Source organism: Schistocerca piceifrons, chromosome 7 (assembly GCF_021461385.2).
Source record: "Schistocerca piceifrons isolate TAMUIC-IGC-003096 chromosome 7, iqSchPice1.1, whole genome shotgun sequence".
In the NCBI taxonomy this organism is placed as follows: Eukaryota; Metazoa; Arthropoda; class Insecta; order Orthoptera; family Acrididae; genus Schistocerca; species Schistocerca piceifrons.
This window is the reverse complement of record NC_060144.1, coordinates 305,877,154-305,902,620: the sequence shown is the minus strand read 5'-3', so window position 1 is coordinate 305,902,620 and position 25,467 is coordinate 305,877,154.

The following is a 25,467-nucleotide window of genomic DNA, read 5'->3' as shown; positions in this document are numbered from 1 at the left end:
CGACATTGGTCGACTATAGTGGCTAGCATGTTCTCCAGACATGAACCCTATCGAACATGCCTGGCATAGATTGAAAAGGGCTGTTTATGGACGACGTCATCTACCAACCATTCTGAGGGATCTATGTCGCATCGCCGTTAAGGAGTGGGACAATCTGGACCAACAGTGCCTTGATGAACTTGTGGATAGTATTCCACGACGGATACAGGCATGCATCAGTGCAAGAGACGTGCTACTGAGTATCAGAGGTTGTGCAGCTATCTGGACCACCACCTCGTCTCATTGTATGGTGGTACAACATGCAATGTGTGGTTTTCATGAGCAATAAAAAGGACTGAAATGATGTTTATGTTGATCTCTATTCCAGTTTTCTGTACAGTTTCCGGAACTCTCGGAACCGAGAGGATGCCAAACATTTTGCGGTGTGTGTGTGTGATATCCTTTCATGTGTTTATCTGGTGTCTTGTAACTTCATTGTATAGGCCGCAAGATGAGTGGAACGTCGAAACTGGTTGCCTAATTAAACAATATCGAAATAACTGCTGTTGGTACAGTACTATTACACTTCACATATGGATTAAGTTAGTATAATTGATATATAACACCATTCTCATGTTTTTATAACGTTTTAAATTATAAGAACTTTTTAGAAAATTTAATTTTTGATAAAATGAATTTTGATTTCCATTACAATTTGATTTGAATTCAAAAATGTTCAAATGTGTGTGAATTCATAAGGGACCAAACTACTTAGGTCACCGGTTCCTAGACTTACACACTACTTAAATTAACTTAAACTAACCTCTGTTAAGAACAACACACATACACCCATGCCCGAGGCAGGACTCGAACCTCCGGCGGGAGAGGCCGCACAATCCGCGACATGACGCCTGAAACCGCACGGCCACTCCGCGCGGCTTAATTAGAATTACTTGCTTTATGTACGTACATATAAAAATGTCTATTTTGTATCGGTTAGCATATTTCTTGGGTGTAAATTCTCTCTTATGCTTTATACACTACGATGTATTTCTGTCTGTTCACTACTACAGTGACACCTGGTGGTAGTTAACTTACGCATTTCATCCTTCATTTATCTTTTCTACAAGCTTGAACCTATGTAGTCGGTGAAACATGCATGACATTTTAGTAAACCCTATTCTCGACATGACATGCCGATATATCACTTTCTTCATGTTCCTAGAATAAGTTTTTATGGTGTGATACGTTTATTGTACATATGATAGGAATGCACTGACATGTATTTGCATAAGATATGTTGCATGTATCCATGTTATGTAAATATGTACCACACCCAATTACATCTGTCTCATTATGCTTATAATTTCGATCTATGCTCTTTACAGATCCGATGATGGCAATTTAGATTGCCGAATAGGACATCAAAATAAAGTTGTAATCTATGTTATTCTAGATTGCCCCCGTACTTACATAACGTCAAGCACATAAGAAATGGCATAATTAAACAATATTAAGCGTCGTTAGACTTGACATAATAGCAGTAGCATTAGTCAAAAAGATTGCTTCCCTTGTCACTTTACGTACGGAAAATTGTACAGAACAGGAAGCATGGTTTCAACTCCACAGTCGTCCTTTGGCCTCTTGCAACGTTTGAACTGGCCGATACAGTCGGTTGCAGGGTGATCTACAGCTGACTGTCGATTTCGAACCATAGCGCGGAGTGGCATGTTTCACATGTACAGTTACTGCATGAGGTGAAAGTAGCGCCAGGTGCCAGAAACCAATTTTACTACCGACTGAAAACTGTACCCCACACACTTGTATCTGTAGTCTGACGAGCACCTATCAACCAAACTACGAATTTAGTTAATCTGCCAAGAAATCTGAAGCTATAATACATCTTGTGCTGTGATTATGATACTATAACGAGAAAACGAACCAATGTTCAAAGCTATGTATGTCTTTTCATAGCCGCTCTCGAATAAGATTCACATACGCCACCAAATGTTGCGTATCGTTGGTGAAAAGAAATCATGTAAAAGTGTTTTAATGAAACATAACTATTATTGATTTTATTATATCTTATATATCCAATAAAAAGATTTTTTCAGTTGTGTCTGTTACGAAATTTTAACCAGAGGCACACGAAAAAGTTGTTTAATTTTGAAAAGTGATAGAAACCAGAAGCATATCTGTTGTTGTTGTTGTTGTTGTCTTCAGTCCTGAGACTGGTTTGATGCAGCTCTCCATGCTACTCTATCCTGTGCAAGCTCCTTCATCTCCCAGTACCTACTGCAACACACATCCTTCTGAATCTGCTTAGTGTATTCATCTCTTGGTCTCCCTCTACGATTTTTACCTTCCACGCTGCCCTCCAATACTAAATTTGTGATCCCTTGATGCCTCAGGACATGTCCTACCAACCGATCCCTTCTTCTAGTCAAGTTGTGCCACAAGCTCCACTTCTCCCCAATTCTATTCAACACCTCCTTATTAGTTATGTGATCTACCCATCTAATCTTCAGCATTCTTCTGTAGCACCACGTTTCGAAAGCTTCTATTCTCTTTTTGTCTAAACTATTTATCGTCCATGTTTCACTTCCATACATGGCTACACTCCATACAAATACTTTCAGAAAAGACTTCCTCGCACTTAAATCTATACTCGATGTTAACAAATTTCTCTTCTTCAGGAACGCTTTCCTTGCCATTGCCGGTCTACATTTTATATACTCTCTACTTCGACCATCAGCAGTTATTTTGCTCCCCAAATAGCAAAACTCCTTTACTACTTTAAGTGTCTCATTTCCTAATCTAATTCCCTCAGCATCACCCGACTTAATTCGACTACATTCCATTATCCTCGTTTTGCTTTTGTTGATGTTCATCTTAGATCCTCCTTTCAAGACACTGTCCATTCCGTTCAACTGATCTTCCAAGTCCTTTGCACTCTCTGACAGAATTACAATGTCATCGGCGAACCTCAACGTTTTTGTTTCTTCTCCATGGACTTTAATACCTACTCCGAATTTTTCTTTTGTTTCCTTTACTTCTTGCTCATCCAGGCCAATGCCGGGATGGTTCCTCTGAAAGGGCACGGCCGACTTCCTTCCCCATCCTTCCCTACTCCGATGAGACCGATGACCACGCTGTCTGGTCTCCTTCCCCAAACCAACCAACCAACCAACTTCTTGCTCAGTATACAGATTGAATAACATCGGGGACAGGCTACAACCCTGTCTCACTCCCTTCCCAACCACTGCTTCCCTTTCATGTCCCTCGACTCTTATAACTGCCATCTGGTTTCTGTACAAATTGTAAATAACCTTTCGCTCCCTGTATTTTACCCCTGCCACCTTTAGAATTTGAAAGAGAGTATAACCAGTCAACATTGTGAAAAGCTTTCTCTAAGTCTTCCATTTCCATAATATTGTCCTCAAGTACATTGCTCTTGTATAGACCCCCTATACACTCCTCCCACCTTTCTGCTTTCCCTTCTTTGCTTAGAACTGGGTTTCCATCTGAGCACTTGATACTCATACAAGTGGCTCTCTTTTCTCCAAAGGTCTCTTTAATTTTCCTGTAGGCAGTATCTATCTTACCCCTAGTGGGATAAGCCTCTACATCCTTACATTTGTCCTCTAGCCATCCCTGCTTAGCCATTTTGCACTTCCTGTCGATCTCATTTTTGAGACGTTTGTATTCCCTTTTGCCTGCTTCATCTGTGGCTTACTAATAATCCGAAGACTCGCATTTACAAATGAATTATTTTCCGTTTCAACGACATAGTATCTATTTTTTGATGAAAAGTTCACGTTCATATTAGAAAGGAAATGGTGTTATGGTCTATTAATGTTGGAAATAATTAGTTTCAACTATAACTGCTAGCGCAGAAACCAAAAATTGATCGCGGGTGCCTGTTAAACACAGTCGCTGGTTGTCTAGGTTACACAGAAAAACGATAAGCGAAAGTTACGACAATATCTGAAAGTGCCATAGAAAATAATTTTTAGTTCTTTATCATATTCTCTCTCAGATGAGGCAAACCTACAGATATTCAAGACATTAACGATGTACAGTCAAATAACGTCATGTAAAAGAATAAGTTGTGGTGGTGATCGGACAGCACACGGTAGTAGCAACATAAATTATATTCTTCATCACCATTTCATATTCAAAAGGGAACAGTTTTGATACGTTACTCCTTAGTCGTACCACACTTACGCAGCGTAACTTAAGTACCATAAAAGGGGAAGCGTGATGGAATCATGGTTGGTAGTCACTCTTTATAATTAAGACACTTTATTGGCGTTACGCCTTTAAAAAAATAATTTGAGAATTGCAAATTGTGGACGAGCCACTAGATAAAACTTTGCAAATACAATTATAAACCCAAATTAATAAAAGGGGGTTACTGACAAACTTAAGAACTTCAAACTCCCATATAGGACTTCCCTCAAAATAGATATGACGAAACAATTACAGGTAAAGGGGTGACTTAATAACACTTGAGCACTAGTGCCAAATTAAGATGCCACAACATAACATGGTAGAATCACTTAATTAAAAAAAACTACAACGGAGACACTGATCATAAAAAATAAATGTTTACGTACTCGGACGTGTTAATAAAAATTACTGGAAAAAGCTGCGCAAGGAACGCAGCAGATGCTATGCAGTTTAAGGTTTAGCCAGTTGCCAGTCTGTAATATTTAAGAAAACAAGTTCATATGCGAACAGGTTACATACAAAATACATATCTACTAGCTTAACCCGCCTTGGCGGAAGGAAGATAAATACTAAACTTTGGAAGTGGATATGTGACCAACTCCGGTAGTGAACAGGTTCTCAAACACTGTCAGGCCTAGACCTCGGATGACATTTCACTCCCCGCCAATGCGCTGGCACAATTAAAGGTTTCTGCCCGAATCACAAAGACATCCCAATAACTCTGGAACATAGAAACGCTGGGCAGAAGCTTTAACCCACTTAGACATGGACAACTGCATTAATAGAGTGCAGGCTTTAAAAACAGCAACATAAAATAATTTGGTTGCAAAAGACACAAAAAAACTTGTGAGACAATTTTCAAATAACGGCCACCATTTAACTAGGCCAAGAAAGTCTCCCATAATAATAAAGTTTAAAATCTCTGAGTGCGTCGGTGAACAAACACAATTACGACGACTTATTCCGTATCTGGTACACAATACGAGGGAGTGGGTTCCACAGCTTCACCGCTTCCCTTCAAATTTTGTTCCCAGCGAAGTCACAGAACTTGTGTCTCCAAGCTGCCGATGTCGGCGAAACGCCCAACCAATTCTACACCACAACGTGTAACGGTCATCACACTCGTTCGGCAGCCGTTGACACTCGTCTCCCACGCGAAATGACACGAGATCTCGAGGGTTACCCACCGAAGGCTAGCAATCAACTCGCTTCGCCTGCGAAGCCGCAAGATAAGAGACGTGAAAAGCAAAGATAGCTTACCTCAACCACAATCGATCTCAACGATACATGAACAAAATAAGGCTGGCGCTAGGTCGCCACGGCTCAAGTTTCACTAGATAACCCATGTTACGTAGATGTAACTTTCGGGTTATATGGGTTTCACTGGTCTTCACCTTCTGTTTGTGCTTGTACTAGTTCGTCATTATGTACTTTAATCAACAAGTATGATAAAAAGAAGACGGATGAATGAAGTGCCTAATGTTCACGTGATATACTTGTTAATGTACTTTCTATCGATTCCCCCAGTTGTGCCTGAAGAAGCGAAGTGGTTTGAATCGATGACCATTAAAGTGGAAAGCAAACAAACAATAGCTATTTGGACGAAGAAGTGAAGAGGGAAATAATAATATTCATTTTCCACAGTGAAACTGATAACGCTGCATTTTATAAACACTGTTCACGTTTTCATTGTTCATATAACAACAAAATGGCTCTGAGCACTATGGGACTTAACTGCTGAGGTTATCAGTCCCCTAGAACTTAGAACCAATTAAACCTAACTAACCCAAGGACATTACACACATCCATGCCCGAAGCAGGATTCGAACCTGCGACCGTAGCGGTCGCGCGGTTCCAGATTGTAGCGCCTAGAACCGCTCGGCCACTCCGGCCGGCATATAACAACAAACGAAGTAGTTTAGTGTGTAGAGGGAGAGCTTTGCGTCTTCACTAGTTAAAATGGCTCTGAGCACTATGGGACTCAACTGCTGAGGTCATTAGTCCCCTAGAACTTAGAACTAGTTAAACCTAACTAACCTAAGGACATCACAAACATCCATGCCGAGAACATCACAAACATCCATGCCGAGAACTTAGAACTAGTTAAACCTAACTAACCTAAGGACATCACAAACATCCATGCCCGAGGCAGGATTCGAACCTGCGACCGTAGTGGTCTTGCGGTTCCAGACTGCAGCGCCTTTAACCGCACGGCCACTTCGGCCGGCTTCACTAGTTAAGCCGAATGGTAGAGGCGCAGATGAAAGCGGTTTTTCGTAACTGTTTGCGTGCCTTGGCAGTTCTAAAGCGGCCATTATTACGCGCATTTCTATGGGGGCAGTCCGCGGGGCCCAGTGCTCGTTACTACAGGCCATTGATGGGAACAAAACAGCGCAGGTACGTCGCAGTGCCTGTAGCCAGCGGTCGTACCTGGCCGTGGCCGCGGCTCGGTCGGTCAGACCTACATTTTGTGGTCCCACCACACCCCTAAGGTTCCAGGATCTATCACGCTACTTTAAACTTAGAACGGAGCGTGGATTGTATAAGCCAGAAGCCACAAAGTCCTCCAAGATTTGCTCGGGGGAAGAGGTGCACGTCTGTTCAGATGTGTTCAAATGTGTGTGGGTTCCTAAGGGGTCAAACTACTGAGGTCATTGGTCCCTAGACGTACACACTACTTACACTAACTTATGCTAAGAACAACACACACACCCATGCCCGAGGAAGGACTCGAACCCCCGGCGCACGTCTGGATACTATCATGGTTCGGTGGGAAACCGCAAACATTTTTTCACGAAGACATTGACCGTCTTGTCTCACGGCGATTATTTCTGAAATAATAAACAGTTTACGTACGTTTTTCCATCTGTCTCGTTTTCACTTGACTGTCCTTTCTACAATGAACCACCAGTGGTAGTCCTGTAAATGGAGCGTACACAGTACATTTCTGCATTCTGATATTTATAGCTCCCATACTCGTAATCAAAAACTGTTTTCAGTCTACAAATAGAAAATGGAGAAACGTATTGCATATTCTATATTTACAAAAGCGCCTCTGATGATGCTTTGCCAATGAATGCGAAAAGCGTCTGGTGTCACATTCTCTTAAAGTTTTAGACAGGAAAAACCTGATATAAAACACAATAGACTTCGGAAAGATAACATTGCTCACTCAGCCACGCATAATGGACGCTCTCTTAAGAATTCGTCAGTGCAGTTGGTAATTGTGGTCGAACTGTGATCAAGGTGGCCACTTGTTAGGAAGCCGACATTGATCCCAGTAAATGTGGAATCCACGGGCACTTTCATCTTTTCTGGTCTCTTGAGCGAGTTCCGCCCTCTCGGATATACACAGCGTCCTACTTAGGTCCCTGAAGACGGAGTCTTATGATTATTAAATCAAAGTCATTTTGATTTCAAGTCCAAATAAATAACACACCGAAGAGCAAAACATATTTAGCATGACAAAAAGAAAATTTATGACATACCATAAAAGTTCTTTTCCTCTCGAGTCTATTTTGTTTCGTGACGGTCTGTAGATCACGTTACCTTCCATTCAGAGAGCGGTTGCACTCAGCGACTGTTATATTGACTTGTAAATTATAGATTGCAGCAATCAGTCGTCCTTTTTAAATTTTATTATGCAGATCTAGATTTCGGCTAGAAGCTAGCCATTCTCAATGCACTATTATTTTCGGCCAATGAGCATTGAGCGAAATGACTAGCTTCTAGCCGAACTCTAGATCTGTATAATAAAATTTAAAAAGGACGACTGATTGCTGCAATCTATAATTTACAGGTCTATAGATGATTAACTGGTCCCATTTTTTGCTGTTGGCGCTCAACCCTTTATATCAATTCTTGGTAACACGCTCTTCTTAGTCTTTCTTCTGTAGTACTACCAGGGACTTCCTTGTAATTTTGTATCACTATGAATATTATGCATAATCATAAATACACTGAGGCGACAAAAGTTATGTGTCAGACCTCTTTTTGCCCGGGATATTGCAGCAATTCACCGTGGCATCGATTCCACAAGTCCTTGGAAGTTCCGTGCAGAAATGCTGAGCTATGCTGCCTCTACAGCCGTCCGTAACTACGAAAGCGTGCCAGTGCAGGATTTTGTGCACAAACTGGCCTCACGATTATGTCCTATAAATATTCGATGGGATTCACGTCGGGCCATCAAGATGGCCGAATCAAAATGGTTCAAATGGCTCTAAGGACTATGGGACTTAACATCTGAGGTCATCAGTCCCCTAGACTTATAACTACCTAAAACTACCTAACCTAAGGACATCACACACATCCGTGCCCGAGGCAGGATTCGTTCGAACCTGCGACCGTAGCAGCAGCGCGGTTCCGGACTGAAGCGCCTAGAACCGCTCGGGCACAGAGGCCGGCTGGGCTGAATCCTTTACTCAAAGTATCCAGAATGTTCTGCGAACAACTGTGACCAGGTGACACGGCGCATTGTCATCCATACAAATTCCATCGTTGATTGGGAACATGACGCCCATGAATGGCTGCAAATGGTCTCCAAGTAGCCGAACGTCATCATTTCCAGTTAATGATCGGCTCAGTTCGACCAGAGGACTCAGTGCATTCCATGGAAACACAGCCTACATCAATGTGGAACCACCACCAGCTTGCGCTGTGCCTTGTTGACAACCTGGGTGCAAGACTACGTGGGTTCTGCGCCCCAATCATATCCGTTAATCTCTTACCAACTGAAATCAGGACTCATCTGACGAAGCCACGGTTTTCCATTTGTCTAGGGTCCAACCAATAAAGTCATGGGACCGGGAGAGGATCTGCAGGCGATGTCGTGCTATTGGCAAACGCACTCGCTTCGGTCGTCTGTTGCCATTGCCCATTAACGCCCTATTACGCAGCACTGCCATAACGGATGCGTCCGTCATACGTCCCACACTGATTTCTACGGTTATTTCACGCAGTGTTGCCTATTATCACTGTCATATCTACGCATACTACGCAAACGTCGTTAAGTGAAGGCCGTCGGTCACTATGTCGTCAGTGGTGAGAGGTGATTCCTGAAATTTGGTATGCGCTGCACAGACACTGGAAACACTGAATTCCCTAACGATCTCCGAAGTGGAATGTGCTATGCGTGCAGCTCCAACTAGCATTCCGCTTTCAAAGTCGGTTAATTCCCGTCGCTCGGCGATAATAACGTAGCAAACCTTTTCACATTAATCAGCTGAGTACTAACGACAGTTCCGCCAATGCACTGCGCCTTTATACCTTTTGTACGCGATACCACAGCCATCTGCGTATGTACATACCGCTATCTCATAACTTCTGTCACCTTGTATGTACTTGAAATAAAACTAACCGTTTGCGATCCATTTTTCTTACCTTCTACTCGTTCGGACAGGCACTAAAGACAAACGTATGCACTGAAGTATCAGTTCTAATCATTTATCATCTTGATGTTGGTCGAAGCCCACTACCAACGACTGCGCTTTTTTAACGGAAGAAACATTGACTTGAACAAAACGTAGTTTTATCATTTTTGACTTTGAGACAGATATATTTTTGCGCTGTTGCACCATGATGGGTGAATTTATTTCACCCTACCATCAGCTCTTACCATCTGAAATCGGTGCTCATTTGACCAGGCCGTGGTTTCCCAGTCGTCTAGGGTCCAACCGATGTGGTTGGACTGAGACCTGATAATTAAGGGAGGCAGGATCGGGTTACGATTGTGGACGGGGCCCGAATCAATTACTATTGGTTTGCTTTGCAATTTCACTCATTTAATTTAATAAATAATTTTTGAAAACAAGCCAATGAGGTCGCAATCAGAATTTTAAAGCAAGTAACCTCAATCGCGGCTAAAGGCCTCTAACGCCCAAATAGCTATTATTACAGAAATTTAAGAAAAATACATAAAATACAGGCAGCAAGTAATTTTGGAAAACAAACCAATGAGGTCGCAATCACAATTTTAAAGCAAGTAACCACAATCATGGCTGAGGGCCTTTAACGCCAAAATGGCGATTATAAAAAAATTTAACAAATATACTGTCAAACGGCGAATGGCATAGCAAAAGTTAATTTTAAAAAACAAACAACAGATCACCAAACAGGTGAGACAAATTATGGTAACTTAATAACACAATAACAAAATAAAACACAAGGGCCAGTGACAGACGGTGCTCCAGGAATCGACCTCTGAGTAGGTCACACCAAAAACACTTTCGCGAGCGAAGAGAAAAGCAGCCAAGAGTTGCAATCAGATCACAAGATGGTAACTCGGACTAGTGGCAGTCTAACGAGCGACTAATAATAATCTTGGTGAGGTTACCTGACATCCAACAAAAGAAATGCAAGATGTAAAATTACGCCAAAGCAGGAACGGGTGGTCTGGGCTCCGCCCGTAGAATACTGTGCTTAGAGCGCACAGAACAAGAAGGAATGACTACCACTAAGGTACAATAACGCCACCCAACCTACAATCAAGAAGCTGTCAAACTTACACGCCTTACCGCACAGCGGTGGCAAGGCGACGAAATGTACACTGCCGTTACATACACCAACCCCCAGGGCAGGTAACTGGGGCGTTAGCGGCCACAGACAGAAAAATACCGCTGGTTGAACTTAACAATGTAAGAAGCTGAAAATAGTAAAGAGTAATTAGAAGCTCAGGAAGGCTAATCAGATCCGCCTTCCTCAAGCACTTCACTCGCTGCTTTTCGCCTCAGTGACAGTACGAGCAGCAACACGAATCCAAGTCACAGGAGAATCACGAGATTTCACAATGGTGGAGGTTTCTCTACGCGAATAGCAATGCACTCAACTTAAACATGCAGGATCCGGTTTCGACGAGGTCGTACACCCTCGTGCCCACCGCCCTTTGATCCGGCAGTCCATACACTCCGCCAGCGGTACCGGCATGTTGTCGTTCAGCGCGGACTTCTCTGCTCCTGCGTCGCCAACCGAACTCCACACTCACACCACATGGAGAAAGCACGAGCTCGTCCCAAATGGTTCAAATGGCTCTGAGCACTATGGGACTTAACATCTATGGTCATCAGTCCCCTAGAACTTAGAACTACGTAAACCTAACTAACCTGAGGACAGCACACAACACCCAGCCATCACGAGGCAGAGAAAATCCCTGACCCCGCCGGGAATCGAACCCGGGAACCCGGGCGTGGGAAGCGAGTGCTCGCCCCAAAGATAGGGCATCAGAACTACATATCGATAACCGCCACTGCTGCCACTAGCGGACTGGCAACGCTTACAAAACCGAGTGGCGCCAGTGAGCACGAGAAGAAGACAAACAGCGCAACCATGCCAACTAAACGCTACGGTCTGGCAGAAACCTACACACGGCACCAACGCGAGCCGCAGCACGGCTCATGGACGACTATTCAAGTTAAATGTGAATCATGCCCAGGAGAGGTACAGCAGGCGATTTCGGGCTGTTAGCACAAGCACTCGCGCCGGTTTCTGCTACAATAGCCCACCTAACGCCAAATTTCGCCGCGCTGTCCCATATTGATTTCTCCGGTTATTTCACGCATTGTTGCCTATCTGTCAGCACTGGCAGCTTTACGCAAACGACGCTGCTCTCGGTCAACCAATGAAGGCCGTTGGCCACTACATTGTCCACGGTGAGAGGTAATGCCTGAAATTTGGTATCCCCGGTACACTCTTGACACTGTGCGGCTCTGAATGTTGAGTGCTTCATGCTTCTAGCTCCATGCCTTTTCGCGTTCAACGTCTGTTAATTCCCGTCGCACGACCATTATCACGTCGCAAACCTTTTCACATGAATTACCTGAGTGCAAATGACAGCTCTATCCACGTACTGCCGTTTTATACCTAGTGTTCGCGATACTAGCGCCATCTGTATATGTGCATATCACTATACCGTGACCTTTATCACCTCCGTGTGCAGCGATGGATTTGTAGGTGTAGGTGAGTTACTGTTAGGGGAGCTTATGATAGTGAGATGTGAGTTGCGTGTTAGGAAGAGTGCGAAAATGTCCGCATGCCAAAATTTTTGGAAAAGTTTTTGAAGGTCCTGAGGAAGATAGAATAAGGCAGCTGGTGCCGCACTTTTCAGTAAGACTCTTTTGGCCTTTTTTGTGTTCTGATAGGAGCATTTTTCCGCTGATGCAGGGAATATTTGTACAACTGCTCGATGTTGGTAACGCTGAGACGATCTGATCATCGTTTCAAAAATCTTTAAAAATAAATGTTTTAAGTACAAAATTAATCACTCAAATACGTTGACTGTAGCGCTAAATTGTGCGTCTTGTTGCAAGATAATCTCTGTCGTTACTTACGGGTAAAAAATGTGCCAAGTGTCATAATTATCGTCGTCCGTAAGCAAAGTTATGTAGAAGTCAATGTACTTACCTCGTAATAAACAAAAGTGAAACGCTTTGCGTATAAATATCGTAGTTATTACGCTTATTGCCGTGATGAAGTAAGAACTGTACCGTAACGTATTGTTGTGGTACGGAAAAGGCTGTCTCATTGTAGCTATACCACAAGAGTTGCTACTAAAACACGTTTTACTTTCCAGAAGAACTCAGAAAAACTGTGCAGATATCAGACAGATACAGCGCACTCGTGGTCGTGCGGTAGCGTTCTCGCTTCCCACGCTCGGGTTCCCGGGTTCGATTCCCGGCGGGTCAGCGATTTTCCCTGCCTCGTAATGACTGGGTGTTGTGTGATGTCCTTAGGTTAGTTAGGTTTAAGTAGTTCTAAGTTCTAGGGGACTGATGACCATAGATGTTAAGTCCCATAGTGCTCAGAGCCATTTGAGCCACATCGCAAAAGCAATAATGTAAATTGTGTCTCACATTAGTAGCGTCGTGATATAATCGTGTCGCTGCCAAAGAAACCACATACTAAGTCATCTTTAATCTCACAGAAAGTATTTCAAATAAAGAATGTATTTCCAAGTAAACCAAAATGTTGCATTAAAATCTTATTAGCAGTATACGTTGTAAGTATGTAAGCCTTATAGTCGTTACGTAATCGCGCAACTAACAAGCAAAAATGTACACACACAATAACACTGTGTCTTCTATTCACTATAACAATGCATTTGTAATTACTTGTCTAAATAAGTTCCCTAGGTTCTTGACTGGATAATTAACTTTAAAACATAGTTGCATGTTAACAGTTTCTAAGTGTGACAAAGATTACTAGTAACGTGAAGTGAAAAATTTTATATCAAAGACTAAGTTAAAAAACAGATTATCTCCCAATAAACGGTTTTACATGTGAAATGTGGTGCAATCCTTTACTCTTCCTAGTACGCAGAGTTTCAACTTCAACGCAAATATCATGTGGTATACCTCGGATTCTGTAAGGTCCACTGTAAATCAGAAAGAATTTGTGACTCAAGTGTTTCTTCTTATGTGACAATGAATGAGCTTTAGGGTCGCAATATGAAACGTCCCGTTAGAAAAAATTATGAATGACTGTGCTGATAAACCTCTTACGTTATTTGATTTTCAAACACCTGAGCAGAACTGAACGTACTCAGACATTTCTCTCTTTACTTATTCTGATCACCACTAAACTGACACACAATATTTTTAGCGCAACGCAATCTGACTTCTATTAATCCCTACAAAAGAATGGCACTGACTAACAATAACCTATACCTTTCATGAATCACTTACCTCACAAAAATCTTCGTTACCCGAACTACTGCAACACAGCGAGCGCCACTACTGCCAGCTAAATAAAAGATTCTAACTACTGAAGGCACTAATTGCTGATAGGCATAGTCAGCAACTGAAAGATTTTGATAGAGAACAAACAATGCATTTACCTTAATAATGTTCCAAAGTCATATATATATCAGTTCATGATATCCAATAATACAAATTTACTCTTTCTGGCGGACACACGTCCAGATCGTCCGCTCTTAAAATTCTGCCATCTCTCTCCCCACATCCACCACTGCTGGCGGCTCACCTCCAACTGCGCAACGCTACGCGCTGTTCACATCCAACTGCCCAACACTACAATGGCGAATATTCCAACAATGCCAACCAGCCGCAGACTGCGCACAGCACAGCCAGCGATTTTCATACAGAGCGCTAGGTGATGTTACCAACATAAAAACCTAAACAGCCTACTTAGATGGTCTGAAAGTGTGAGTAGGTGTTCACTTGTGTGTCCAGTGATATTTCAAATTACGTGTTAAAACTGACTTTAACAGCCTCGTACGTGTAGCTGAGTAGTAGTTGCGTTTTTGAAGGGGGAGGGGTGGGCCTACTGCGATAAAAGATATTTTCATGGTATAATTTTCCTAGCATGAGCCGGGGTAAACTGCATTTTGTGGAATTGTGTAAGTGGTAATAGAGTTTGTCAAATACGCCGGAGTACAGCTTGGCTATGTTATTACAGCTGTAGGCAGTATTCGTTAGTCCTGAGGGCTTAAAGTCTGTGCATGTTGTTAAACATAGCGCATAAGTAACACGTGTTAAGTGAATACGTAGCCACGTGATATTACAGTTTCATTTATTACACTTTTGTTACAATTTTTATTAATCTAAATCGTTGTTAAGACAACTCATGTTAAACCACGACACATCTGGCATGAATTATTCTATTTTAGTAATTGCTGGTCGGCTAACGACTATTAATGTTAAATGTGATTTATGCAAATTGATGCGGATATGTGCAAGAGGCACACACTATATCATTAAGGGTTAAATAACTTTTGGGTAAGTAAAGTTGTTGTATGAACTTCTAGCTTTCAACGATGAAATTCCATGCATGAGCCATAGACAATAAGTCAAATTTGTTATTTCCTTGAGTTTTCTTGTCATTGATGTGCCTTTTTTATACAACAATTTTTTGTGAAAAAAATTTGTTCAGAACAATTGTAAAGTTTTCATTATATTTTCTGCCATCGTAAGTAATTCCTGTTTACCGTACTGGGACAAAGAGGGATGAGCGCGCTGCAGGAGTAGTGAATAAGATCCTCGAGCGTATTTGTAAGTTTATATGTGGTTAGCTTGCGCACCTGTCAGTCATGCAGCTCTGGGACATTCATATTTGAGGCACAGTAGCCAGTAGTTGAGATTTTACAAAAGTAGATTTGATACTTGTGAACCTGAGAGAAATTATGTGGGATACTTTGCTATGCAGATGTAAACTTGTTTGTAAACATGTGTTTTTGATTTTATTAACGGAAAAGATTTATGGAGTTTTTCGAGGTAACCAGTGATGGTGCAAGAATGAAATGTTGATTTGTCAGAACCATTAAATGAAGAAATCTTTGTCCCTCAGGTAACAAATGACAGTCATGATTGGCGTTAATTTTATCCCTTTGTTTTCATTATTTCATAAGTGACACATTTGGTTTGAATGTCTGTAATTTTTATATCCAGAAAATTTCGTAATCATTAGGATCTTCTTATGCTGTACAGCCTTTTTTGTCAGTAAAAAGTGTTTAATTTTTCTAGAAAGACTTTCCTTAATGTAAAATCCGCCTCCACCATTCTTAGCAAGGTAATGAATATTTTGTCAGATATGCATTGCACCTTACGCCGCACGAAGCCACAGATTGTATTCTGACGAGCAAAAAACAAATTTTATAGTGACTAGTTTATTTTTCCTTTAGCTTGCATTCTGATGAGGAAATAGTTCGCAGTCAAAATTATCAGATGCTGTGTTAAGCAAGCACATTAATTAGCAGTGAACACTGTAGGTAATCTCAAACAATTATTTTTTTTCTTCTGAGTAGAGCAGGTTGTGGACATTTCAGGTCAGTAACTCTACGAGAGTAAATCAATTATTATCCTCAACGTAGTTACAAAATTTTATTGTAATCAAATAGGAAACTTACAAGAATATCATTTTTCGACATAGTCTCCTTGCGTTTCAACGCACTTGGTCCATCGTCGAACAAGCTTCCTGATGCCCTCATAAAAATGGTTCAAATGGCTCTGAGCACTATGGGACTTAACATCCCAGGTCATCAGTCCCCTAAAACTTAGAACTACTTAAACCTAACTAACCTAAGGACATCACACACATCCATGCCCGAGGCAGGATTCGAACCTGCGACCGTAGCGGTCACGCGGTTCCAGACTGAAGCGCCTAGAACCGCACGGCCACACCGGCCGGCCCCTCATAAAAGAAGTTTCGCAGTTGAGCTGTGAGCCAAGAATGCACCGCTTCTTTCACCGCTTCGTCCGAAGCAAATCGACGGTCCCTTAATGCCTATTTGAGTAGACCAAACAAGTGATAATCAGAAGTGGCAAGATCGGGACTATATGGAGGAAGATAAATTATTTCCAATTTGAGTTTCTGGAGCGTTTCAGCAGTGTGGGCAGCAGTATGTGAACGGGCATTGTTGTGCAACAACACAACACTTTTTGGCACCAATCCTCGGTGTATGCTTAGAAGTGCAGGCTTTAGCCTGGCAGTAAGCATCTCACTGGAACGTACACGGTTTATTGTTGTGTCCCTAAATTCAAATAGCTCTGAGCACAATGGGACTTAACATCTCAGGTCATCAGTCCCCTAGAACTTAGAACTACTTAAACCTAACTAACCTAAGGACATCACACACATCCATGCCCGAGGCAGGATTCGAACCTGCGACCGTAGCAGTCCCGCGGTTCCGGACTGCAGCGCCTAGAACCGCACGGCCACGGCGGCCGGCTGTTGTGTCCCTTTCCCCATAATGTTCCAGTACTGGACCCTGTGCGTCCCAAAAAACCATAAGCATCAGTGTTCCTGTGAACGGTTGGGTTTTGAACTTTTTCTTGCACGGCGAATTTGGATGTTTCCATTCCGTACTCCGCCGTTTACTCTCCGGCTCGTTATGATGGATCCATGTTTCGTCACCAGTAATGATCCTGTCTATGAAGTTGTCCCCTTCGTTACCATAGCGATCCAAATGTTTTTTGCAGATGTCCAAGCGCGTTTGTTTATGCAACTGTGTGAGTTGTTTTGGGAACCATCTTGCACATACTTTATGTAACCGAAGTCTGTTGTGGATGATTTGGTAGGCAGAACCGTGACTAATTTGTAGATGATGTGCCACTTCGTCAATAGTTAATCGTCTGTCTAAGAGAATCATTTCACGTGAACGCTCAATGGTTTCTTCATTTGTGGCAGTAAACGGTCGTCCGGCTCCTTCATCGTGCGTAACACTTGTGCGACCGTTTCGGATTTCTTCAATCCATTTGTAGACACTCCGTTGTGGCAAAACACTGTTCCCGTACTATACCGAAAGTCTTAGATGAATTTCGGCCCCTGATGCGCCTTCCGACCACAAAAAATGGATCTTCTTTGGTGCAAATAGCGGAGCAGCCATGATTAACAGCACGGCAGCGATAGCGAAAGTAACCTAGCAGCTTGAAAATTGCAAAGATGTAACAACAAATAAACAAATCGTGCGTCATCAACGTACAAAGGCAGTACTACCAAAATAAACAAAAATATAACTAAATTGCGGATAATAATGGACTTACCCTCGTAATTCATCTCATCCAACTTTCATAATGTACTTCAGAACTGAGTTTCAGTAAAATAATTTTCACTCACAACACCGTTACTTCGGCATTTAATCAGATTAGATTTCATCATTTCAAAATTCATGTACTTCACTAAGTTTAAAGCTTTGTTTCATGACACTACTCACATGCGCAGCACAGGGCCAACCAACAACATGGCTCTAAGCATTATGGGACTTAACATCTGAGGTCATCAGTCCCCTTGACTTAGAACTACTTAAACCTAACTAACCTAGGACATCATCCACATCCATACATCCATGCCTGAGGCAAGATTGGAACCTGCGACCGTAGCAGGTTCAGGACTGAAGCGTCTAGAACCGCTCGGCCACAGCGGCCGGTTGGCCAAGCAACAGTCAGTACTGCTCAGCAGCTAAATACGACATCTAAAGCACACGTATCGCGGGAAAAAAAGTAGTCAGTATTTTCATTTACAGATAAATTTTTGTAGAGAGCTTACACAGTGTTCACTCACGGCTCAACCCATCATTATCACTCCCAAGCTTTATACTAGATTTTAGTTAAGTATTATGCAATTTTCCATTCATAAACTATTGGTAAGTTAATATCCAGACTAAAGAGACGAATGAAAATTTGTACCAGGTGGTGGAGTCGAACCCGTTACGCCCTGTTCACAAGGCAAATACGCTGACCACTACGCCACCCTGGCACAGTGGCTTTGCGCAACTGCAAGGGGCTACCCGCACGCGCCTCCGGCCTCAGTCCAATTTCCATTCACGCCTCAGCCCACGTCTTATTCCCTGTAAACTTGAACAGCACTGGAGAGCCGTCCAGCTTTATTGGGATAGCACCTGAGCATCGAGTGAAATCCTGCCTGAAGCCCAGGTAGAGGTGCTTTAATCCAATGAAACTAAATTATCTAGGGACCATTTCCAGACTCAGACATGTACAACGTTTAGATGCAGACTAAAGCGTCGAATGAAAATTTGTACCAAGACCAAGATTCGAATCCCAGCCTTGGTACAAATTTTCATTCGTCGCTTTAGTCTGCGCATATACATCATAGCTGTTTGAGACTTGAAAAGGTCTCTGGAACCACGTAGTTTTATTTGCTCATAAGTGTTTCTGACGGGTGTTGCCTTCCATAATCTGTCCAAAGCTATCTGACCCTGTGACGACGCTGTTTAGTTGCTGCGTTCTAGCAAGCCACTTCAATAACAGCAACTACTTTTGGTGGCAGGGAACTCTACTTCCGCCACATTTATGTTGGAACACCACAAACAAATATAACTATCACAGGCGTCTGCCACTGGATTCAGGGGGAGGGATGGAGGGGGATGAGGGAGAAAATTACATTTTTCTCCTGCTTGAATTGGGTCCGCAAATACAGACGAGCTCGCGATTGACTGGCTACAGAGGGCATTCCAGCCAGGAAAACGCGCCCTTCCACAGGCTGAATCTATTTGCTGCCAACAAATAAACCGATACGATGCGTGAGGCCAAAGGCAGGACAGGCAAACCACAGGCAGTTTAATGAGGTAAGACATAAAGGGAAAGTCACCCCACTAAGAAAAAAATAACAGAAAAACTGACTTACCTGAGCCGGCCAGTGTGGCCGAGCGGTTCTAGGCGCTTCAGTCTGGTACCGCGTGACCGCAACGGTCGCAGGTTCGAATCCTGCCTCGGGTATGGATGTGTGTGATGTCCTTAGGTTAGTTGGGTTTAAGTAGTTCTGAGTTCTAGGGGACTGATGACCTCAGATGTTAACTCCCATAGTGCTCAGAGCCATTTGAACCATTTGTGACTTACCTGACCACAGTCGGAGACCACTGAGACAATTATCATTCCTTTCAGTTATACGTTCGCATAGCCATAGGCTACAAACCTAAGTGATCTATTGATAATGCTGAGTGCCTACTTGGCTTTTAAATCGTGTAAATTAACATTCGTGCAAGCTATTTTAAAGTGGTGTTTAAGTACTCTGTCCAGTCACATAAAAATTATCATTCGTCAAAAGCATGAATAATCATTGTTTGCAGCGCGGACCGTTGCAAGGCGTACATGCAGAGATTCAGTGAAGTTCTGGAAGGTACTGGCAGGGATGTGGAGCCATGCAGCTCCAATGCCACGTCCAGATACACTAGGTTTCTCAGTTGAGGATCCATGGTAAGAACAGTCCGATCGATGTGGTTTCAAAGATTGTCGAGCGTGTTTAAAGCTGCGGACTCGGTGACCAGGTTAGTATGGTAAGCTCGTCCTGGCGCCCTTCGAACCACGCACTTTCACTGCGAGCTGTGTGGCATGTTGCATTGTCCTGCTGGTAAGTGCCATCGTGCCGAGGGAAAACAAGCTACATGTAGGGGTGGATATGATCCCCAAGAATAGGTGCATTCTTGTTTTGATCTACTGTGCCTTCCAGAATGAGGAGATCACTCAGGGAATGCCACGAAAACATTCCCGAGCCCATAACACTCCCTTCTCCGGCCTGGAAGCTTCCGACGGTTGTTGCAGGGTGTTTGCTTTCAGACGGTTGACGCCGCACACACCAATGGCCATCAGTCTGATGGAATAAGTGGACGTCCAGTTATGATATTTGCGTACAACTTCCAGCCTTTGTCACCGATGAAAAACAGTTAGCAAGGATGCATGAACCAGGACCCTGCTGCGGAGACCCATATGGCGCAATGTTCGCTGAACGGTCGTTGAGGAGACACTGTTGGTAGCCAGTTGGTACATTAGAGAAGCCAGTTGCTCAACAACTGCACATCTACTCGCTGTCGTTCATCCTTGTGTTCTATGGCCCGAAAGCCAATGGCCATGACTTTTTGTAAGCCAAATAAACCGCTCCATTTCCGCGTTACGACAACTGCATTGGTTTCCGTGTTGTTGTTATCTGTACGCAGTACCTTGGAAGCACCACAGGGCTTTGCCGTCTAACTTCCACAGCATCTTGATGAGTTTTAAAATTGAGTTTTTAAATTGAGGTATTTTCCTCTGAGAATCGAGGATTTTTCCAAGCTTGCCAGGCAGCGCTGGAAAGTTGAGGAGATCGATAGTTAGATGACGGAAGGTCAGGAATAACGGCCGGACTGGTGAAAGAGAGGGCAAGGTCTACTGCTCAGGATCGTTTAAGGTGTCTATCATCTGCGGGAGTTAGACGTAGCTCATAATCAGGAGCAGGATATAGGATGCTTCGTTGTACCAGTCATCTTTAGAGATGTACTGAGACAATAAATCGAGTTTTCTGATCTTCTCATCGCCGACCTGTGTGGCCGTGCGGTTCTAGGCGCTTCAGTCTGGAACCGCGTGACCGCTACGGTCGCAGGTTCGAATCCTGCCTCGGGCATGGATGTGTGTGATGTCCTTAGGTTAGTTAGGTTTCAGTAGTTCTAAGTTCTAGGGGACTGGTGACCACAGATGTTAAGTCCCATAGTGCTCAGAGCCATTTGAACCATTTTTTTGATCTTCTCATCGATTTCTCGTAACTCCTATCTAGTATTGGCGACCTGTAGACAAGTTGTCTGGGTGCCCGCATCGTAGACTTCCCATTCTTCTTCGGCTCTCTCAGTTTAATCGACACCATCGGTTATCTCCGGCGTCTCAGTAGCGACGGCGACGGGGACGGAACTGGTTGGTCAGTCTGTCCACTATTTTCCGTGTACCTTCGACACTCTCTTTGCCCTCCACTGACATTGCTGCCACCCGCCGTCTGTGAGAGGTTATTGCACGTTGACGTCGAACATAAGTGGTGGTCACATTAATGTGACTCGGTCGTTTATTAATGTAAACAAGTTGTTGCTATACACTGAAGAGCCAAAGAAACTGGTACACCTGTCTAATTTCGTGTAGGGACCCAGCGAGCACGCAGAAGTGCCGCAACACGACGTGGCATGGACTCGACTAATGTCTGAAGTAGTGCTGGAGGGAATCGACATCATGAATCCTACGGGACTCCCCATAAATCCGAAAGAGTACGAGAGGGTGGAGATCTCTTGTGAATAGCATATTGCAAGGCATCCAAGGCATTCCAGATATGCTTAATAATGTTCATGTCTGGGAAGTTTGGTAGCCAGCGGAAGTGTTTAAACTTTGAAGAGTGTTCCTGCAGCCACTCTGTGGCAATTCTGGACGTGTGGGATGTCGCATTGTTCTACTGAAGTGCCCAAGTCTGTTGGAATGCACAATGAACATTAATGGATGCAGATGATCAGACAGCATGACTATGTACGTGTCACCTGTCAGAATCGTATCTAGACGTATCAGGGGTCCCATATCAGTTCAACTGAACACGCCCCACACCATTACAGCGCCTCCACCAGCGGCAACATTCCCCTGCTGACACGCAGAGTCCATGGATTCATGAGGTTGTCTCCAAAGTCATTCGGTACAATTTGAAACGAGACTCGTCCGATCAGGTAACGTGTTTCCATTCAAAAGCAGTCCAATGTTGGTGTTGACGGGTCCAGGAGAGGCATAAAGCTTTCTGTCATGCAGACATCATGGGTACACGAATGGGCCTTCGGCTCCGAAAGCCCATATCAATTATGTTTCGTTGAATGGTTAGCACGCTGACACTTGTTGGTGGCCCAGCACTGAAATCTCTTCAGTCGCCGTTCTTGCAGGATCTTTTCCCGGCCGGAGAGATGTTGGAGATATGATGTTTTACCGGATTCCTGATATTCACGGTCCACTCTTGAAATGGTCCTACGGGAAAATCCCCACTTGATCGCTACCTCTGAGATGCCGAATCCCATTACTCGTGCGCCGACTATAACACCACGTTCAAACTCACTTAAATCTTGATACCCTGCCATTGTAGCAGTAGTAACCGATCTAACAATAACGACACTTCTATCTCCTACTGATGTAGTAACAATATGGTGTGTTTTAAGAAAAAATAGCAACAAACTTATTACCAACAGACCGAATTCGCCAGACTTTACTAGGCTTTGGGAGAAACCCACTGAGTCGCTTGACATTTCTTTCCAGGGTCATAACAACTAGAATCCAAGAATCATCAGCTGTAGCAGTATTCCAAAGTTTGAGGTGCCGCCTTGGAATTTTTCCAAAGTTTTTCTGCACCGATCAGAGCGCCGCTGTTTTTGATCGGACGTCAGGTTATGTTGAATCAATCGACAACAAACTTTTCTCACATCTAACCTTAGATGTAAAATGTTTTGGACTGTATTCATACCAATGCCTAATGTCGCCCAAATAAATTCATAGGATGTCCATCTGTTTTCTTCAGAAATTGCCTGAACAGCGGTAATATTTTCATTAAGTAACAACAGTTCCAAGGCGCCCTTCACAAGATTCGTCATTAAGAGGACACCGATCTCTTTTGAATGCTCTGTACCAACTATAATTGTTGGTTTAGACGGTGTTTCTTCACCAAATGCATTTCCAAGCTGATCTTTTCGTGTTGTTTATGTGTTAATGCGATTTAAAATCGAAAAACTTAATAGCCCAGAAATGTTCTCTAATCAGATTCTTTTGTCTGTGCACATAAAAACTTTAAGGGGTGATTATTAATGAACTACTAGAGCAAACTTGACAAACCATACAGCCATCAACTCACAAACGGTTGTAAGTGATGTCAAATATAAACAAATTTCATTTGTTTTTAGAACCATGGCATTCTAAATACGGTATTTTGAGGGTATCCCTCGTAATGTCTGTTCATAAATGAACTACCACAATATCTAATCCCGCAATGAGTTAACGATGAAATATGTTTAATAGATAATTTTATCAATCGAAGAGTTACAATGGCTCGGCACATATAGGCGTGAGTGGTGGCAGGGAGTGGGGGTGGGTGTGGGTTGGGTGTATAACTAGAGACACTTTCCCTACTGGGATCTGGAGTACAGAATTATCATACGCATCTAGGTGGTTTCTCGTGGCTCTGTTAAACCCATTTACTTCAAACACGGCAGTTTTAGAATCTTGCCTCTCCACTTGCATAAATTTCTACCGACGTCCACGTCGGCATATATTAGGATTTAAGGGATGATTTAAGAAAAAATCGCAGGAGAGGGCACAGATATGCATACATATGTGCAAATCGTTGATGATGAAGAGCACAGCTGACGGGCTACGCTAAACCAATCTTAGGGTTGATGAGCAAAATGCCAGCAGAACATCACTGAAAGAAAATAAACATAGTATCTTAATTTACGGATTTGTTTCTCTGTAAGCCTTGCAGTGGTGCAAAGTGAAAAAGAGCTCACTCACGATGTACAAGAAATCTGACAATTTGTTGTCTTTTGTCATTTAAATCATCAGTGTGTTAGCACGAAACTTCTGAAATTGTGCCATAATCTGTTCTTGTCCTCTTGTATTATCTTTGTTTCCAACTCTGGACGAAGCAGGGAGTGCCCTGGAGTTCTGCCGTTAACTCCGGAGAGTCCTATATACAGGTAACGGTATCTTTCAAAACCTTTAAACACAGTTACTGCAGTAAGAATGACATCGCTAAAAGACACATAAAATCCTTTATTAGTGTTTCGTAGTATCTGGCATTCCGTGACTGGGAAGTTAGGTGATGAGCTAGCAGGAAAGACAAATGATTTACACAAACTTACCTTAAAAATTACACCTACCTATTTATGGTACATCAAATCAATCTTCCGGTATTTTAAGGCTGCAAACTTGTCGGTCATGTCTCCATAGAATGACGTGTTTTTATTAACTGCATCAGAAGTTGTTTCTCAGTTGAGATATTCGCTAAAGAAGAAAGTCTCTCTCCTGAAACAGCAGTCCTCAAATACGTTTTTATATGCTTCAGGCAAGTAAAGCTTTGTTCCACAGATGCTGTAGTAGAAGAGATGGACAGAGTAAGGGAGAACAGTTTATAAGTATCTGTAAAAATATCATTTTCCTCACTTTCTGTACTTCTCATCGGCATACAAAATAGAGAGTTCGATTCTTAAGCGCCGTGTCTTGGAGAACACTGGCTCAAACAAAACTTGTAAATTTTCTGATGCACCAGAAAGAAAAGATGTGTGGTATTCTTCAGATTTTGTGGTATCGGCAAGGCAAATAAACAATTTTTCACTGTCACGAAATCTTTCATTCATTTACATCAAAACGTGATCCAAAATTTCGTAATACAAGGGTCGATACAACGCGAAAACACACCCTGTTTCATCAGTAGCATTCATATTTACAACATACAGCACAATACGCACTCCTGATGGGAGTGTGCTCCAAGCACACAACAACCAGCGCATTGCAGTGTGGAACTGGAAGCAGACGGGAATAAAATTTCCATTCGTCTCACTGCATGCCTCCTCCACAGGAAAAATTACGCGGATGACGTCATCTCACTGCATGCCTCCTCCACAGGAAAAATTACGCGGATAACGTCATCTCACTGCATGCCTCCTCCACAGGAAAAATTACGCGGATGACGTCACGTTGCTATAGCAACCATACTGTTATGCTCGGCCTGTGGCACCGTCAATGAGGTTGAGCTTCCAGAAAGAGGAAAGATACGTCACTTCCCTGGTCAGAATTGCGCACTTGCCGCTACAAAAAAGTTCCGAGCACTAAAAAACAGAGACATCCATTTGGTGTGAAGCCAGCATATGTTGTGGGACAAATAAACTTTTAAAGCATGGCAAGATAAGCCAAACTGCATGTCTGAGGAAACAGAATAACTGGAACGACGAAATCAAGAGCTTCAGGACTACGATGTATCGTGGTACTTTGACTAAAATTTATAAGTTCCCAGTGTGCCAGTTGAATCTGTATTTGAATT